Source organism: Triticum dicoccoides, chromosome 5B (assembly GCF_002162155.2).
Source record: "Triticum dicoccoides isolate Atlit2015 ecotype Zavitan chromosome 5B, WEW_v2.0, whole genome shotgun sequence".
Taxonomy (NCBI): domain Eukaryota; kingdom Viridiplantae; phylum Streptophyta; class Magnoliopsida; order Poales; family Poaceae; genus Triticum; species Triticum dicoccoides.
The window spans coordinates 81,958,619-81,972,161 of record NC_041389.1 but is presented as its reverse complement, the minus strand read 5'-3'; positions in this window follow the sequence as shown (position 1 = coordinate 81,972,161).

The following is a 13,543-nucleotide window of genomic DNA, read 5'->3' as shown; positions in this document are numbered from 1 at the left end:
CAATAAATCAACAGCAGCTAAAGAGTTGGTTTAAGGGCATGGGACCATGGGGACACCAGGACACTCAGCAGCGTAAAGGAGCAACTTACTTATCATACTGGGGAAAATAGCAGGAGTGCCATTTGTAACACAGTTTAATTGCATCTTATCACTGGAGGCATTAGATTAGCAATAACACTGGTTAGACATGTACCTAAGGTAACAGTGTGATCGCCTCATTTTACATGCGCCCTTACATTAACAACAGAAAAAGGTTGGTATCAGGACATGCGACAGTGGACGCATCAGCACAATGTACCTACAAGGAGGCATAAAGTGGTGATGCCGAGTTTGTTCATGCTATGTGAGGGCAGCAAACCTAATCCCGGAGACCTTGTACTATGTGAGGGAAGCAAATCTAATCCTGGAGACCTTTTACTATGTGAGGGCAGCAAATCTAATCCTGGAGACATTTTACTATGTGAGTGCAGCAAATCTAATCCTGGAGACCTTTTACTATGTGAGGGCAGCAAATCTAATCCTGAGACCTTTTACTATGTGAGGGCAGCAAATCTAATCCTGGAGACCTTTTACTATGTGATGGCAGCAAATCTAATCCTAGACATACTCTGTTCACTTGTCCACCAGCCGCCACTTTCTATCCTTTTTTTCAACCAATAATAGATCTGTTCCTTATCCAGTTTGTACTTCATTTTCCCATTATTTCCCTTTTCAACCAAGAGACCGGTTGGGTATCTGGTTTCTACTACTTTCACCATATTATTTCCTCTTTGAATCAAGTCCTAGATTCATGCTACAACTTTCCCCCTTTCTTCTTGTTTGGACAAAGCCCTAGATTTGAATGCATGAAGTAGCTTTACCTCTAATAATACTAAAAATTTAGGTGGCTTTGGAAGAGCTGATGGAAGTAGAAAAAGATGCACATGCAGACACATGGGGAGATGGGGCAGTAGAACAAGGCTGCTTTCGAAGAACTTATACCTGAGGGTCGCCGGGACGTCGGCGGCGGCAGGTCAGATCTGCGGACAATACGGCAGGGAGGAAGAAGGGTCGGAGGACCTCCCGAGCCGGCGCTGTGTCGGAGAGAACGACACGGGCAGAGGATCGGGCCCCTCCGGCAGTTGTGGGTTTCCTCCCTCGGGGGTGATGACCGCGTGAACGATGCACCTTTTAGTCTTGTACACACACCGGCCGAAGGGATCCGGCCAGATCTATGACCAGCGGTGAGCAGAGAGAAAATGTCACTATCGCTGTCTTGTTTATATCTGGAGAGGATGAGAGAATGAAGAGAGCAACCCTAGTAAAGCAAGCGCTCAGGCCCCTGCATACATATATAGTGGAGTGATTATCTTTTTTCTCTCCACAACAAGCGTTTCATTTTGTGTATGTGGCATTAAAGAAAACAAACTCTCTATTTAAGGTGACTACTGTACGACTCCTACTTACTACTAGTAGTACTACAGTATTGTTCACTTGTGCTCCCCGCCCCTCCATTCATTGAACAACCCCATGGGTGAATAAACATACAGTAAGTACTGTATTTATATAGAACGAAAAAGCTCGAACTATTTTCGTGTAGTTAAAAGTTGAGGGCGGGGCTTTTCCCGGGCAGTACGCGCGGCAGTTTTCGGGTAGGCGGTTTGACAAAGAGGCGAGGAGGGTGAGCGAGTGGCCGATTCTCAAACATACTGCTGGAAAGGTCGGGCTGTGCGATTTGACGGCGTGTTACTGCTGGAAAGACTTGTGATATGACCACTCACTATAGTCATGAATTACTGGCGCTCCGACCGGGGTGATGCCCGCCTTCCGTTCCGCGCTCTAATCTGGTGCATGACACGTCGACACGGATGCTGGCTCTCCAACATGTCGGAGTAGTAAGAAGGAGCAAAGAATGATGTGGTATATACTAGTACTACTACTACTCAGGTTAGAGGAGTGCGAACCACGGCAGCCCAGTGAACCAGCAGTGCGAACCACGGCAGCCCAGTGAACCAGCAGTGCGAACCATGATAGCCCAATGAACCAGCAGTAGAAAATAATGTGGTGATATGGCCATAAAAAACAATGTGCTACGGTCCACACTGTAGCATGCATAGTAACACTCCTCTTTGTTTGGATCCCTAAGTTAGAGCTAGTTTGGGTTGAAATAGCCTCAAATTATCGAAACAAGAGGGTTAGTTTGAGCTAGTTTGCTCTAACCCAGCTAAAAAAACTAGCCCGATGGAGAGGTCCTAATTGGGTTAGTTATCCTCGGGCCCACTAAAATAGAACTAAACAAATCTCCCTTGCCCGCACCAGATCGCTCCCCCCTCTCGCATGACTCCTCTCTGTTCGCCATAGGGCCGCCCGCCCAAGCGCCGCTCGCCCTCTCTCTCCTCCGGCCGCCCTCTCCTTCCTGCCTCGGCCTCCCTACTCCGGCCTCCCTCTCCCTCCGGCCTTCGAAGGTTTCCCCGCTCCCCCTTCACTAGTCGTTTTTCTCCCTCTGTCGTGTGCGGCAGCGGCGCATCTACCTGGGAGGTCGCGAGAGGGGTGAGTTTGTTTGTTCCTTCTCTGTCTCACGGCCATATCATTGATCTTGCTTGCTCTAGCGCTAATTCTGATTTGGAAAAGCAGATCCTGATCAAACTTGGTATAGATTTGTGGTGCACGCATGGAATTGTTTGATGCTGCTTGAGGAGGTAATAAATCTTTCTAGAGGCCCAAAGATTCAGTTCACCTTTCTAGGTATTTCAATTTCAGGCTTGCATTATTTCTAGAGGCCCAAAGATTCAGTTCACCTTTCTAGGTATTTCAGTTCCAGGCTTGCATTATTTCTAGAGGCCCAAAGATTCAGTTCACCTTTCTAGGTATTTTAGTTATAGGCTTGCATTATTTCTAGAGGCCCAAAGATTAAATTCCCAATCGGCGCCAAGCGGCCCTGCTACCCATGTCGGTGTCGACCTCAACTCGCAAGGGCCGGAATCGGAGGGGTTCCCGGGGCTTGGGCTCTACAGAGCCTTCCTCCAGAGCGACGATTGCGAGCTCCTCCCTCGATGCGTGAGGGGCTCCGGGCTCCCTCCCTATCGTGAATGACTTCTGTGATGAGTTAGCTCATGCTTTATTTCATGAAGTGTTTTTTTATTTTGTAAAGCTTGATTGACGACTTGTATGTTTAAGTGGGATACCTCATTTGTAGGGACAAAGTAAAAATTATCATGTATTGCATGCCTAATTTGTATAGATGGTTCGTTTAAGTCAATTGTGAGTGGGAGGAGGCCACAGAAGAGCCGGCCACACCAAATCCGGCAGGAAATTGGGTCCAAAGTAGTCAAATGATTGAGAAAGAGCATTTATTGTCAATCTAACCCTACCATCCATACACCTCTTTGGTTTAGAGTTAGTTCAGGGTTAGAATCTAACTCTAACCTCTAACTGAGTTAGAGTTCTCCTAGTCTCGGTTCATCGCCATCATACTTTCCCCATTCCTGTGTTTTCAGTATCCTGCGAATCAAAGAGGCCCTTTTTTTGCGGGAAAATTCAAAGAGGCCCTTAGACTGGTTTAGGTCCGGTCATTTTTTATAAACGTGTTATGTCCAAAATTTAATGAACGTGCTCCGGTTTCCAGGAAAATAATCCGGTTTCATGTAGTAATTCATTCATTTATTTATTCTTCTGCGGGGGGTTTGCATGTAATTCGTGAGGTCTGAAATGTAAAGTACCCCGGCATATGCTACGAGTCGTGCATGGACTACAACCCAGATGCTCTATGTCCCACATGTCGGCCAATGGGAGCACGTGGAAATAGCCTAGGAGTACATATAGGAGGATAAATGCGTGAAAAAATATGTACTGTGAAGCGTAGCTGCGGTTCAAAAAGGAGACCTAAAGTGATGACAGCTATAGGTCGCACGCACCCAACTAGTGGTACTAGAAATACGACTAATTTTTTCCCTCAAAAAAAGAGGCATGAGTGCTCAATACTCCTATTCTATAAACATGAGTCCCATCTGACAACAGCATCCGTGCTATAGCTAGCTCTCCTCCCTCGTTTGTCTCTTCTAATTATAAACTCGGCCGACGCCCGGTGGGCGGGGTGGGTTTGCTCAACTACGGCCCCACCTCACAGTGAAAACGTTACGACTGGAATAAAAATGCCATATACTCCCTCCGTTCCTAAATATAAGCCTTTTTAGATACTATTTCAAATGGAATACAGCATACAGATGTATGTAGACATAGTTTAGAGTGTAGATTCACTCATTTTGCTCCGTATGTAGTAGTCACTTGCTGGAATCTTTAGAAAGACTTTTATTTGGGAACGGAGGGAGTACTATACTAATAAAACATTAAGGCCACGAGGCGATGCAGTGCTAGTTACAGGAGGCAAGAAGAAGAGATGCATCCATCAATGACGTCCACCTCCTCGACTTAGGGCGTTGGCCCACCGAACAGCGCCTAAGTAGTAGCGGCTTTTGTGGCCAGGTCGACGTGCTTCTGAACAATGGCGTCCAATGATTCCAGCCGATGGAAGAAGGCCAACGTCTTTTTGTCCTCGCTTGCCTTGTAGTGGCCTATGTAGACGATTTCCTCGTAGACGTGGATGTGCAGGTCGACGGTTTCTTGCATGGCGAGGCGCTGCGCAGCGAGGGCGGCCTCAAGGTGCACATTTTCGTCGCGACCTTCGGCACCTGCAGGGCCACCAGGGCTTGAAAGAGTTCATCACCATGGAGGCCGATGAGGGTGGCAGGCAATGAGGAGCCTGGGCGCGCGGGCTGGAGCAGTATGGCAAGGTCGTCCGCGTGTTTCTTGACGGCGGTGAACTTGCGGATGGGGTTGACCATCATGTCGTCCATGCGAGAGGCGAAGCCGGCGTCGGCGAGGACTATGATGTCGGCGGTCGCCAGCACCATCTGGAAACGCTGCGCGGTGTAGGGCCGCAGACCGGCGCCTTGGATGATTTGGCACAGCCGACTGGCGCTCGCGTCCATCGCCTCCATAGGTGCTTGTGACTTCTGGTCACTTGGTCTTGGATTGGAGTGAGCAGTGTTGCGCAGAGACTTGAGAGTAGATGGATTGGACTGGTGGGGCGCCTTTATTATATGAGAGTCCAAACTCTGTTGCATTCACATCGTGCTGGCTCTATTCTGCTTCTCCAATTAATTCCCTCTGCATGTAATTGAGGATGCATCATTGACCGTTCAACATCTCGGAAACCGCTAACCCTCTCCCTCCGTGGCATTCAAGCACCTATGGACCCGTCGGCGACGAGGTGCCTATGGTGACTTCATAAATTTCAAGATGATAGTGGCGTGCGTGTGTGCATTCATAGGGTTGAGTGTATGCGCATGTATATGAGCGCTTGCGTCTGTACTGTGTCAAAAAACGTAAATACGTGCCAAAAAGAGACTAGTCAGTATACTCAGTACTGTGCACCTCGGAGAGGAAAATGATAGAACTAGTATGTAATTATTTATGGTGCAAATTCACTCATTTTGCTCCCTATGTACTCCGTCTCGGTGTAGTCTAGTCACTTGTTGAAATCTCTAAAAGGGCAAATACTCCTTTCTGGTTTACAGGGCTATACTAGCAAGTAGTTGTATGTACTAGTACAATAGTGGGCTCACATAGCAATTTTGTCTCATGCAAGATCCTGGCTATATGCGTGCTCCAATATTTGCAACTGCAACGTTCGGTTTGCGCTTGGCTCTTTGCCTCTTTGAGAAGACGAACAATGATGTTACTACTACTACTTCTACAGTGTCGAATAGCTTGTTGTAGAAGTACTACTAAGCAAAAGCTTGTCCTCGTTTGCGAGCAACCGCATGCATGGGCGAGGAAGAAGGCGTGTAGTAGTAAAATCAAGCTTCTCCTCGTTGTACGAGTTGACACAAAACATCATAGCATTGACCCCACATGCTTGCCTCTAACCTTGGCTGAAAGACCCGCAGTGTACAATATATTTGCTGCAACCTCTAACATTTACCCACCTCAAATTAAAATATATGTGGCTGTATGCATCGTTTTGATGCAGAGGCCGGGAAGTCCCCCCTTTTCGAAAAAAAACAAATTAAAATATATATTCCTGTCTTGACCAGATGAGCATGCAAACTACAAATCACCAGGGTGACAGGTAGGGCCAGAAGACTATTTTAATTTTTTTTAAACTTCGAGACGGCCACATAGCATGGAGCTGACCCCAACGATTTTAAGCTTACAGGCATGATACACGCTATCCTAGACTACTCTACACATGAAACTGCCACACGAGCGTCCGGGCTGCGCTTGGCTCTTCGCCTCTTCGGGAAGTCAAACAATGATGGAGTACTACTGCACTGGAGGAGTACTACAGTACGCTTCTGGCCATCTGACACCGATTGAACTACTGCATGTCCATCGCGTGCGGGAGGGAGAGCGTGTAGCAAAAGCTTCTCCTAGTCTTGCCAGCCACCACGCTCATGGGCGAGGGAGGGACGCTCCTACATTTGCGTGTATGACAGGTGAGCCCGACAGGTGTGTGGCCAACCTGTCATACAGCCAAAGGCAGGTGCAGTTAAGTCCGCGAGGGAGAGGATAATCAAACTTCTCGTTGATGTACGAGTTGACGCGACACATCAAAGCACTGCACTCGATATATTTCAATAATTTGCGTTTACTGATGCATTAATTACAACGCATGCATGCATGTCGTGACTCTCCTTTTGATACTTGCATGTGTTGATTTAATGCACCTTGAAGTAGTATAAAATATGTGACGGTAAAGCTTTGTAATGCCCCGGCCCAAGTCGAGAGATGGTTGTGCATGAGGAGGGCGAGATCATGCAGACCGAACAGGACCCGATGATGGAGCTCTCTAAGGTCTCGATGGACCTCACCGTGCTCCACTGCACCTTGTGCCTCCGCCCCTTGACGCCTCCAATGTATGAGGTTCGAATACACCTCGTCCATTCGGCTGATTGAGCAAGGTGCAGGTTTCTTGATTGATGTGTTGTTCGATTGATTTCTGCAATGCAAGGGTGGGCACCTGGCCTATGCGGACTGCCGCGTCGAGCGCCCCGGGAACCAGCGGCAGTGCCAGAAGTGCGAGCGCGGCGGTGGCTTCAACGTGCGGAACACGGCGGTGGACTCCGTCCTTTCGTCGATGAGGGTGGAGTGCCCGCACGAAGGCTGTGGGCTCTACGTCACTTACCACAAGCTTGCTGATCACCAAAGAGTGTGTCCGCTCGCGCCCTGCAAATGCCCCGTGCCTGTCTGTAGCTACGAAGGCCCGCCGCCGGCGCTCTACCACCACATTAGCACCGCACATCCCATGCCCGTGCACAGGATCCAGTACGGCAAGGTGCTCCAGCTGCAAGTGCCACTGTCGGAGCCACGGCTCTTGCTGTTCGCGGAGGAGGATGGCCGCGCGTTTTTCTTGGTCGGCGGCGTGATCGACATCGGCGCACCTATCACCGTGTCGGTCGTCTACATCAGAGCGGGGGTGTCCCTACTGTCGCACTACGTGTCCAAGCTGTGGGCGAACGGCCCGCCGGGGGAGCCCAAAGGCACGACCGACGCCATCAAGGTGGAAATGGTGGTGACAAGCAGCAAGGATCCTGGTGACGTCGACGTGCAGGAGCTGACCTTCTTCACAGTTCCGCCCAAGCTGCTGGCCGGGGCTAAGCTGGTGTCACTCCACATTCAGATTGACAAGCTCACATCCTAAATGTTTCTACAGTGCCTTCTGTTTATCTTAGTAATATGCTAATATAGGGATTACCTCGGTCTACTTTATCTTAAGAAATGGTGGGTTTTGGTGGCGATGCAGCAATTACTTTGACATTAGATTAGTAATTTCCAACAGTCGAACGGATATTTTGTGTCGATTGGATATAAAGTTCCTTTGGGTAAGAAGTACTACTTGTCATCAAAATGGATAAAAGGAGATGTATGTAGACGTACTTTAGTTCTAGATACGTCCCTTTTTATCCATTTTGATGACAAGCACTCACTCCGTTCCACATTACATGCCTTCCAGTGGTCAAAATATATATGTATCTAGACATGTTTTAGTATATAGGTACATCCATGATAGAGCCAACCGGTTGGTTGAGAACACTACAATTCATAGCTACAGATGCGTGTGTGACTCCCAGATGCACAGGTTGGGGGTCATCATCCTCCTTTTCGAGAAAAAACAGGTGCGTGTGTGAGACGACGAGTGCGTGCGTGCACCTCTTCTCTTCCTGTATAACGTACTAAACTCAAAGTACAAGTTTTTGTGGGTGGCACGATGGTGCGTGCGAGAAGTCCCGAGAGATAGGTTTAATGCGTCTGAAAAAAAGATTAGCCTAGAGCTCGCCACGTGGCTATTCCTGTCGAACGCCCTATTAACCGTAAGATATGTATATGATGGTGCCAGTTATTGCATGTACACAGCATTACTCCCTGCTTACCGGTTTATAGGGCTTAATTCAAAAATCTCACCAACCAAGATGGTGAGTGGTGGAATATTTTTTGTAGTTTGCAAAAGCACCTAATTAATGCTCTTGTTTTTCTCAAAAAATTATTTTTATCAATGCATTAATTGCAATGCATGCATGCATAAAGTACATACATTGGTCAATTTTCTCTTAATACTTGCATGCAATGATTTAATGCACCTTGGAATCTGAACATGTGATGGGGAACAACCAAATTGAGCCTTATAAAATGGAAAAACTAAAATTTTGAGATAAGCCCTATAAACCGGAAAGGAGGGAGTAGAAAAAGAACTACATCCGGGAATAGTGCCGCACTTCGAAACTAGAACCGTTAATAAATTTTGAGCTTGCGTCTCATCACATTCCAAATTACTCCACGCTATATTGAATTGCAAACCTGTTCACAACGATCACAACCTAAACGGTTTCCCACTTAGGAGCGTATTAGTACCACGCTATATTGAATTCCAAACCTGTTCACGCCGATCACAACCTAAACGGTTTCCCACTTAGGAGCGTATTAGTACTCGGTTATGAATACTAGTATGCCAAGATGACGCACATTCCTCCTCAACTCCTCATCCACAAAAACAAACAAGTCATTTAGCATCCTTCCCTTGCATCTGCCATGGCCAGCGTGAGTTCTGGTTTGAGAGCTTGCCACTAGGGAGAGGCGAGCATGGAAGCGGAAGCACGAGAGATGTCCCACCTCGCTGCGAGAGCGGCTGACATGTCCTGCCGTGTGGAAGTAGCAGCACAGAGGTCCCGCCGCGCCGTTGAAGCGGCACGGAGCTCCCGGCACGCCGTCAATGCAGCAGACTGGTGCGGCCACGCCGCGGAAGCAGCAGAGACGTCCCGCCGCCTGCGAATGCAGCAGCGATGGCACGCCGCGCCGCGGCGGCCTGGGAAAATTTCTCACGGGCAGGCGACAACTGTTACAGGCGCATGCAGGCGATCGTCCATAGCTAGATGGATCAGATCTCTGGCTGGGCGAGGTTGCAGGACGACACGAAAGCCTCATTTGAACAGGCTACCAGCGTCATCCGACAACTAAGGGAGGGCTATGAGAGGCTCCGGGCCGAGCACGACCTGCTGAGGGCGAAGATCGTCCAAAGTGCAGACCAGCAGGAGGAGACCAGTGCCTTGTTGAAGAGGACCGGCGTCATCGTTAAGAAACTTATGGACGAGAATGACATGCTCCGCAATGAGCGCCAAAGGCTGGTGGAGGAATCCGTGGATGTTCTCAAGCAGCGTCTTGAGGACATGAAAGAGCTCATCGCCGCTCGCCGCAGAGACTAGTTCCTGCGGCCTGCAGCAACGCATCAAGAAAGTAGAGACCAGCGAGCCAGATCCTTGTCTTCCTGCTTCTTTTGCCCTTGTGTATTTCGGGCATAGCCGCATGTGGCTTTTTTAATTATGTTTCTAATTATGTAAGACAATTAATCGTCCTTATGTATTCATCAGTCTTGCTATAAGTCGCAGTAGATGCTATATAGGTCCGTCGGATCTTACATCAAGATCCGTGCTTTCAGATTTTCTTTTTTCTCTCTTAAATCTCAGTCGAGTGAGACATAGCCACGCCATTAAACAGAGGCTCGGGCGCCATTAATGGAGACCTTGGGAGAGAGGTGGACGGCAGATGGAGGTCAAAGGGCTCTCCTCCCGATAAGCACGCGCAGGGGTCTGATCGCACGCCTCTCGTACTCAAATAGCTACCCTGCATGGCGCCTCCTAGCTAATAAAAAATGGGGACACGTGGCGGCACGTAAATGGTACTAGTAAGTAGAACGCCCATGGTTTCAATAATACTTGTGTTTCCGATTGTAACGTGACAGCTCTTGTTCCAAAATGACTTTGTTGATTGTTAATGTGTGCGCCTTCGCAAATTGGACTGCAAAATTACCACAGCATGTTGGTTCCATGTAACCCAGTTTCATTATTTTCATGCGTGTTTTGGATTTACAGGAATTAAAAAACTAAGTTTCTCAATGTTTCCAACCGAGCCACGACACCCAGAATTTTGAATTTCATTCCCATTTCTTGCATGGAACCTAGAAATTTACCAGAGGACACACATGTGATTTTTCAACCAACTTTGGTGCACTGGAACATGTGCCTGTATTTCAAATTTGAATTATGCACAAAAACATGACACGTTCCCTCCCAGAGTCACGAGCCTTCTTGAGAGAAGCTCCGATTTGCAAGAAGCTTATACCAAAATTTGTTCCTATCCGGCCAATTTTTTTACCACGGCATGGTACTACCATGACATGACACCATGCCAAGTTTCATAATTTTAAAACCAAGTTTCTCAATGTTCTCGACCGAGCAACGATGCCCAGATGTTTGAATTTTGTTCTCATTTTTTGCATGGGACCTAGAAATTCACCCAAGGACACAAATGTGATTTTTCAACCAACTTTGGTGCACGGGAGCATGTGCTTGTAGTTCAAATTTGAATTATGCACATTAAATGACCAAAAACTGAATTAATGTGTAAATAAAGCCAAACGAAGCCGGAATAATTCCAAAATTTAACAGGGCACTCATGTAGTTCTATGTTGCCTTTGTAAATAAACTCAAGCGGGGCAGCGTATATCGTTTCGCACTCAAAGGTGGCACGTTCCCTCTCAGAACCACGAGCCTTCTTGAGAAAAGCTTCGATTTGCAAGAAGCTTATACCAAAATCTGCTCCTATTCGCCAATTTTTTTACCACAGCATGGCAGTACCATGACATGACACCCATGCCAAGTTTCATGATTTTTAGACGTGTTTTGGATTTACAAGAATTTTAAAACCAAGTTTCTCAATCTTCTCGGCCGAGCCACGATGCCCAGATGTTTTGATTTTATTCTCATTTCTTGCATGGGACCTAGAAATTCACTCGAGGACACAAATGTGATTTGTCAACCAACTTTGGTGCATGAGAGCATGTGCTTGTAGTTCAAATTTGAATTATGCACATTAAATGACCAAAAACTCAATTAATGTGTAAATAAGGCCAAACGAAGCCGGAATAATTCCAAAATTTAACAGGGCACTCATGTAGTTCTATGTTGCCTTTGTAAGTAAACTCAAGGGGGACAGTGTATATCGTTTTGCACACAAAGGTGGCACGTTCCCTCTTAGAACCACGAGCCTTCTTGAGAGAAGCTTCGGTTTGGAGGAAGCTTATACCAAAATCTCTTCCTATTCGGCCAATTTTTTTACCATAGCATGGTAGTACCATGACATGACACCCATGCCATGTTTCATGATTTTCAGACGTGTTTTGGATTTACAAGAATTTTAAAACCAAGTTTCTCAATGTTCCCGGCCGAGCCACGATGCCCAGATGTTTTAATTTTATTCTCATTTCTTGCATGGGACCTAGAAATTCACCCGAGGACACAAATGTGATTTATCAACCAACTTTGGTGCACGAGAGCATGTGCTTGTAGTTCAAATTTGACTTATGCACATTAAATGACCAGAAACGCAATTAATGTATAAAAAACGACAAACGAACCCAGAATAATTCCAAAATTCAACAGGGCACTCATGTAGTTCTATGTTGCCTTTGTTAAGAAACACAAGGGGGGCAGCGTATATCGTTTCACACTCAAAGGTGGCACATTCCCTCTTAGAACCACGAGCTTCCAAATCGACCCAATTTTTTACCACAACATGTTAGTGCCATGACATGACACCATGCCAAGTTCCATGATTTCCAGGCGAGTTTTGGATTTACATGAATTTAAAATCTAAGTTTCTCGATGTTCTCGGCCGAGTCATGACGCCCAGATGTTAGAATTTCATTCTCATTTCTTCCATGAGACCTAGAAATTCAACAAAGGACACACACATGTGATTTTTCAACCCACTTTGGTGCACCGGAGCATGTGCATGCAATTCATATTTAGATTATGCACATTAAAAGTACAAAAACTCAATTAATGTATAAAAAGGCCAAATGAACCCGAAATAATTCCAAAATTTAACAGGGCACTCATATAGTTCTATGTTGCCTCTGTAAAGAAAATCAGGGGGAGGCAGCGTATATCATTTCGCACACAAAGGTGACACGTTCCCTCTCGGAACCATGAGGCTTGTTGAGAGAATCTCCGGTTTTGCAAGAAGCTTATACCAAAACTTGTCCCAATTCAGCCAAAAATTATACATATGAAAACAGGGTTTAGATTATCCCGAACATCTCGCTACCTAGACCAATAATGTACTATGATTTGAATTCAACATAAAATGGATACAAATATTTGAATTGGAGAGCGTATGGTACATGTAGTTCATAGTGAAATATGATTACTGCTATATGCATGTTTTTTGTTATCAAGATAATATTTAAATTATTGTATAACTTGACAACAATCATATTCAAATAAGGAAAATTGATTCAAATTTAGTCCATATGGTAGACGACAATATATATGTTCACATGGTGTAGTAAAATGTTCATATATGATGGAAGATCAAAATGTATGACTACATCAATTATAAACCGCAAGGTCACCTAACGATATATTCGAATTCATAACGTGGATTTAAAAATTGAAATTTGAGATCCTGGCATTTGTAATCATATAAAAAGGGACATTACTCTTTCTTTGGTGGGAATTGATTTGTTTTTGTTGTTGTTGAGGGAAGTGCGAATCGATTTGGTACTGTGCAGGGTAATCTTGTTCTCCCAATTTTTTTTACATTTTTCTTGTTGTTTTTTCAATGGCATCTATAGCAATATAGTAAAAGGGGACATGACTCTCTTGTGTCTTGTATGAATTGTTTTTTTACACGTTAAGTTTGTTCTGCCGAACAAGGAATCCGCACCTTGTTATCCCGAAATTTTCAAGCTCGAGTATCTTTTGTCTCACCTGCTTTGAAACTCCCGCCTCTTCAACCCGCACCGCGCCTTGTTATCCCGAAATTTGGACGCGCGCGAGAACTCCCGAAATCGGTCCCGCAGCCCAGACACGCGAAATCCCCCTTCTACCCCTCAGCCGGAAATGAAGCTCCATGTCGCGGTGTCAAAACCGGTGGGGGTACGCTGGTAACTTACCCTACATTTAGGACAAGCGCGTCCCTAAGCTTGGATCCCCCCTCCCTCTTCGCC